At 35.8% G+C, this 6,577-nt stretch overlaps 1 long non-coding RNA gene across 1 annotated transcript; it reads left to right on the forward strand.

Annotated features, from left to right (window-relative positions):
- The first annotated feature begins 2,994 nt into the window (after nt 1-2,994).
- LOC132633953 (uncharacterized) lies at nt 2,995-5,548 on the forward strand. Its single transcript, XR_009579967.1, has 3 exons — nt 2,995-3,158; nt 4,076-4,199; nt 4,918-5,548. It is a non-coding gene; the product is annotated as an uncharacterized LOC132633953 (long non-coding RNA).
- Nucleotides 5,549-6,577: the final 1,029 nt, after the last annotated feature.

The following is a 6,577-nucleotide window of genomic DNA, read 5'->3' on the forward strand; positions in this document are numbered from 1 at the left end:
GGTAAAAGTTACCGCTTAGTATTAAATACAATAGAAAAATTGAATCGTACCGTCATTAAATACAATAGAAAATTGAATCGTACCGTTCCACATAGAGCCTTTCTGAAAGGAAAACAAAAACCGAATTGTACTTTCCCCTACAATCACCAATTTATTAATTTTTTTTATTATGTATTTGTTTTTTAAAAAGAATTAAACACACACACATATATATATATATATATATATATATATATATATATATATATATATATATATATATATATATATATATATATATATAGATCTGCTGTTTCACGTGGGGCTGGCATAGCAAGTAGAACTTTTCATCTTGTTTGTCTGACACATTAATGTATGATTGAAATTACTCATTTCTTATTCTTCTACAAGAAACCACACTTGTTATTATAAAATTATTACTATGTTATGTATATTATAATATAATATTCATATTATATACCCACACAAATAGTTAGTAAAGTAATATAAAAATATAGGCTACATCTAGTTATTTTTCCCTTGGTTTATATATATATATATATATATATATATTAAAAAAAAATTTGGGTTAAAATATGGTATAATAAGCTAATATAATTAAAATTCATACATTGAAAAATGAACTATCACTGTATATGAAAGGTAAATTTTTTTTTTGACAAAATAATAAAAGCACTTTTTATTTTATTTACAGTCATTTGATTATGGTTTAAATACGAAAGGGAAGGCGAGGTTTCAAAGTCTATTATGGAAGCGGGCCCCTACTGGTAGTGATACCCCGATCTCATGGATGAAGGCTAACGTTTTCTATACCAAAATATTTACTTGAGCCAATAATTAATTTGCACAATTAAATCATTAACTAACCAGTTACTTAGGCATACCAATCACCATGGAATTACTCCTGTGTAGGTGACACTATATTTATAGAGGCCTTCATGAAATGTTCTGGTTGTACAAAAATCTGGATATTAACCAGATTAATTAGTTAGGCGAATTTTTATGCAATTATATATTGGACTTATGAGGTTCGATTGCTTTTCCCTCAATGGCTACGGGCAAGAATTTAAGGAACCATAGTTCTGAGTTTAACATCGCCAGCTTGACTTAGTAACTCTAGACTTTATCAGTCTATCAAAGTGACAAATGGTTGTTGATCAAAATTTTCTCCGAAATACAACTTTAACCTGTGACCATTTACCTTAAACTTGTCTTCTCCATTGGTGTGTTGAATTTCAATTGCTCCATATGGAGTAACATCTGTAACATTGTAAGGACCTGTCCATCTTGATTTCAATATTCCTAAAAATAGCCTAAGTCTAACTATTATAAAGAAGTACTTGATCTCCAATTTTGAAGCTTCTTTGTCAGATTAAATTGTCATGCCATTTTTTGTTTTTTTCTTTGAAAATTTTGGCATTTTCATAGGCTTCCAATCTCAACTCTTCCAATTCATTAACCTAAAAAAATCTATTTTTACCAGCAGAGTTTACTTCAAAGTTCAGTACTTTTAATGCCCAAAAAGTTTTGTGTTCTAATTCAACAGGCAGATGACAAGCATTTCCAAAGACTAATCTATCTGGGGTAGTACCAATTGGCATTTTGAACGCCGTTTGATATGCCCATAATGCATCATCTAATTTTAAAGTCCATTCTTTCCTTGAGATCCCAACCGTTTTTTCAAGTATTCTTTTTAATTCGCGGTGGAAACCTCAACTTGCCCTTGGGTTTGAGCATGATATGGTGTTCCTGTTTTATGAGTCACGCCATATTTTGATAGCAAGGCTGAAAATTGTTTATTCGTAAGTGGGTCCCTTGATCACTAATTATGACTCATGGTGTGCTGAATCTGGTAAAAATATTTTTCCTGGGAAAATCACACACAGTTCGAGCATCATTTTTCTTGGTGGGAATGGCTTCAACCCATCTTGAAACATAATCCACAGGTACAAGGATATATTCAAAAGTATGAGACGAGGGAAACGGACCCATAAAATCCTCACCCCAGACATCAAATATTTCACATACCTGTATTGATTGCAAAGACATTATAACGTTTCGGATTTTTGCGAGCGGGGTTAGCGCTCGGAAAAGCTACTTCGAAATCGTTGGTGCTCTTTCGGACTTTATTTTCAAAGAGTCGCCAGCTAATTTTTAGGAAATTAGGAAAACCAGTTTTGAAGGGTTTATTCATACACCGTGAAAAATCCTTCTTAATCCAAAGTTCTAGTTAAGGGTTCTGGTGATCCCCTACGGAAGGTGTTAGGCATCCTAGTTTTAAGGATCCGTGCTATACGGTTGACCTTCGAATTCTAATGTGTGAGTATTTGCATGAACTGTTTATTTGGTGTTTATTTCCCGAAAAAAAAATGTCTGTCAGTTTGCATATCATTTTCTTAAAAAAATTAAATATATTCCCTTTACATAAAGTGTATTTTGGTTCGGATTTATAATATCCGGATATAATTAGTTCCTTTCATATATAAGGATAATGTTAATTTTTTGTAAAGGTAAAAGCCTTTTAAAAGTTTGGGATAAATGAATTTGTTCATGCTTACTCATACTGTTACACCTCGCAGTTCGGACGTTGAGTTCCGTAGGTGTTAACTACTTAATTGTAACACCCCAAAATTTTCTTTTTTGAAAGTAACACCTCAAATTTTTAGAAGAAAAAAAAATATTTTTTTAAGTTATGTTTCGGGTGACCTGACTTCGGGAGGTCGTAACCCCATCCGAATTTGAGAATTTGGGAAACCTCATAAAATGAAAGTTGTAGATAATTGAAATACCTTTCCAACCATATATTATGGGCTTATAGGTGACATCTGGATAAAGAGGTATAGACGTTTTAATGCAGAAAGGTCAAGCTGGACAGCAAAATTCGGCCCAACCCGATTCCAAGTCGGGTCAGGCCCAACCCCTTAGCCCATTAAGGGATATTTTCAGCTCTCTTCTTCATTTACAGACCAAGATTTTCCAGAACCTCCTAGAGAAAGAGAGAGAAGAGAGTAGAGAGAAAAAAACCAAGATTTGATCAAAATCGAAGCTCCGAATCCCAAAGCTCGTGAAGAGAAAAGTGTAGTACGAGTTGTCATCGTCATTTTAAGCTAAATATTGACCTTGGGGAAGGATATTTTCGTGGTTGAGCTACTGCTAAGGTATGTATAAGATTTATTTTATGTTATTAAAGTGTTTATTTGGAGTTTTAACGGATTAGAACGGAGAAAATGACATTATAAACTCGTTTGTTGCCTTATTGCAATTTATGGATTGGGGGCTGTTTTGTTGGATTTAAATGGGTGGAATTGGTTGAGTTATGATGTACAATGATTGTTGATGTTGTTGATAAGTTGCTGTTTTCGAAATTGGGAGAATAAAGTGTATGAAAATATCGTATACAAAGCGTATACTGGGCTGTTTTGTATGATTTTTATGGCTGTTTTGTGATAATATTTTGGGGCTGTTTGATATGATTTTTGTGTGGCTGTTTTATGATAATATTTTTGGACTGGTTGGTGGTTGTTTTGAATTGTTTTGTGGGCTGGAATATCAAGGGAGTTGCTGCCCAGATTTTTGTTTTGCAAACCCGTTTTTGGATTGAGACTGCTGTTAGAATTTTTAGCATAACTCCTTGTATACAGCTCCGTTTTGAGTGCTTCAAGATGTTCTGGAAAGATATTTCATAGACCTAAAACTTTCATCAAGGCTGTAAAACCCAGTTTTGCCTTTAGCTACCCGAAAAGGGGTGATGAAGTGCAGGGGGAGGTGTTGTCCAGATTTCTGTTTTGAACATTCTACATGGACTGCTGTTAGTATTTTGAGCATATCTTTTTGTACAAAATTTCTGTAGGGGTGATTCGAATTTCTATGAGACCCTAAGACATATATCTACAACTTTCATTGAGGACACAAAGTCCAGTTTTTCCATTTACCCCTTCGAAACTGAGCAACAATACAAGACGGTAGCGTTGTCCAGAATTTCTGTTTTGATAGTTTGGGCTGATTTTCGTTGATTTCGTGTTTAGTTGTGATGTGCTGGGACTTTTGAACTTAAGTAGATATTTGTGTATTTAAGGTATATATGCTCTTGTACAAGCTAAGAGGAATTATTTGACGAAGTGGACTTTGATTGGTCTATGGCGTAGATGATTTGAACTCCTCGAGTTGTGGTAGAACTTGTTGTGTGGTAAAACGCCAAGGTTTGTGTATAAACTTGAACTTAAAATATCTTTATTTTTCTGGAATTTTGAAGTATCTTGATGAGTTATTTCTTTACTCTTCATCTTATATTATTATATGGTTATTGTCTCAAGTATTGCAAGACTTTTGCTAAATCGCCCACTTGTACGAATTGCTTGATCATTTTGCATTCTTGTTGGGACTTTGTCCTTCTTGTTATGGTGACTAGTCATCGATATTGGCATGCCCCTCGATTCGGATCTTGCCCATCTTGACTTTGGATTTACATTTCGTCTTGACGATGGATTTTCGTCCATTTTCGAGTACGAGTGGAAAGCCACTTTCAACATGGTTCTTGATTCTCTTGATATTGGGTGACGACCCTTCTTGATATGGGCTTCGGTCCTTCTTGATTTCGGGGCTTCGGCCCGTCTTGATATTGATTGTGCGTAGTGTGATGACATGACGTACATATTGGGCGAAAGTGGTTATTTGACAAATTCTCTTGAATTGAATTATAAGCTTTCTTAATACTTGAGCCTTAGAATATTAGTATTGATATTTTGAAACTCTTCAAGGTTTGTATTCGATACTTTGATATACTTGTTCACTTGGGCTTATTGTTACCTTATTGAGCCACCTACGGCGAACAAGGGAATTGGAGAATTTAATGGCTCCAAGCCCAAAGTTTATACACCACTAAGCTTCATGCTTAGCGATAGTTGTTTTCTATCGTAGGTAATGCGCGAGATGAGGTATGAAGATGGCCATTTGGAGTAGACTTTATGGGAGCCCTTGTGAAGATCACATCTGCATATGCATATAGTTTTTGTAAATTTTTGGGGACTTGTACATGATACATATGTGGCACTTACGTATGAAATTTTGAAGGCTTGTGGAAAACAAGACCATGTGCTTGTAACTTAAACTTGATGACTGGTTTTGCTATTTTAGGGTGTGTTTTTAACCCAAGTCATGCCATATACTGAATTTGTATTTTGTCTTGTAATTATGTACAAAGGATGATAATAGTTTTGTGAAAATCACTAGTTTGAGTTTTGTGCATCTTATGGACCCGTAATGGTGTTGATTTGGAAATAAAATTTCAAAACAAAGTTTCTTAAATGTGTTGACTATTTGAGAAGGGAATTACCATTTTAAAATGATACTCTGCTATTTTATTTCATCTAAGAAAATTTTTGGAGCGCACAAAAAAAAATAAAAAAAAATGCCGTACTTCCAAATTTTTTCGCATGGGCCTTTTTCCGCTATTAAATATATTTGTGAATATCTTTTGGCATAAGTTCCTTCTAAACGGTGTAAGTGTAAAATTGGCTTTTGTTCGTAATAGTGTCCTCCCAAAGGGGGTGCTACATTAATTGTGAACACTGAAGTGATATGTGCCTATTTTATGGTTGTAAGGGTTTAAGATCATGTATGAGAAGTACCGAAAGGATTGGCGGGCAAGTGAATCAAGGAATTTAAGTTTGTCGGACTTTGGAGAAAATATGAGGAGCAATTTTGGCCCAACTTAGAGGAATAATATCTTTTAGTATATGGCGAGTTTTAAGACAAAGCAAAGCCCAGAGTGAAGTTCATGAAGTCCAGTTCCCAACCAACAAATCCCTCCTCAATAGGACATTGGGGTAAGGAGATATGGACGTTACAAGTTGGGATGGCAGACAAGGAAATTAGCCTGCGCGGACGCCCCAGGGAGTGGCACGAACGTGCAGGAGGCCAAGGGCCAACTCAGCGCGAACGCGCTGAGAAAATTTTAGGCTCGGGTCAGGGATGAATATTATATGATCTGAGTATAAGAATATGTATACATATGACATTCGGAGACCATATGGTGTAAATCAGGTAGTACGTTGCTCGATGAGAGGCCTCGTTACTGCAAGCTAAGCGGGGCCCACATGCTGGGGTTTTATAAAGGACATATGAAGAGATATATGAGTAGTACATGGAAAGTTGAGCAAGTCCTAAGAAGGACTCTTAAGCCAAATATGGGCATAAGCCCTCCAAAAGGACGATTTAAGGAAACATTTTCGGATGATCTGACTTGGAGGGGCCAAAACGCCATCATAGGTTTGGAATTTGGAAACACACCAAGAATGAAAGTTGTATATAATTGAAATATCTTTCCAACCATATGTCCTGGGCCCTCACACGATATCGGGATCAAGAGTTATGACCTTTTTACTGAACGAACGCGCAGGCAGAAAAGTTAAGCCTGCGCGAACGCGCCCAAAGGTCGCGCAATCGCGTTGAACGATTTTAAGGCAGTGCAGGCAGATTCTGGAGCATTATTTAAAGGGTCTAACCCCTCATTTTCTTCACCAAACACCCCAAAAACTCTCCAAAATTCTTGAGAGTTCTCCCCAACTCCCCAAGCCAA

This window comes from Lycium barbarum, chromosome 3 (genome assembly GCF_019175385.1).
Source record: "Lycium barbarum isolate Lr01 chromosome 3, ASM1917538v2, whole genome shotgun sequence".
NCBI classification, from domain to species: domain Eukaryota; kingdom Viridiplantae; phylum Streptophyta; class Magnoliopsida; order Solanales; family Solanaceae; genus Lycium; species Lycium barbarum.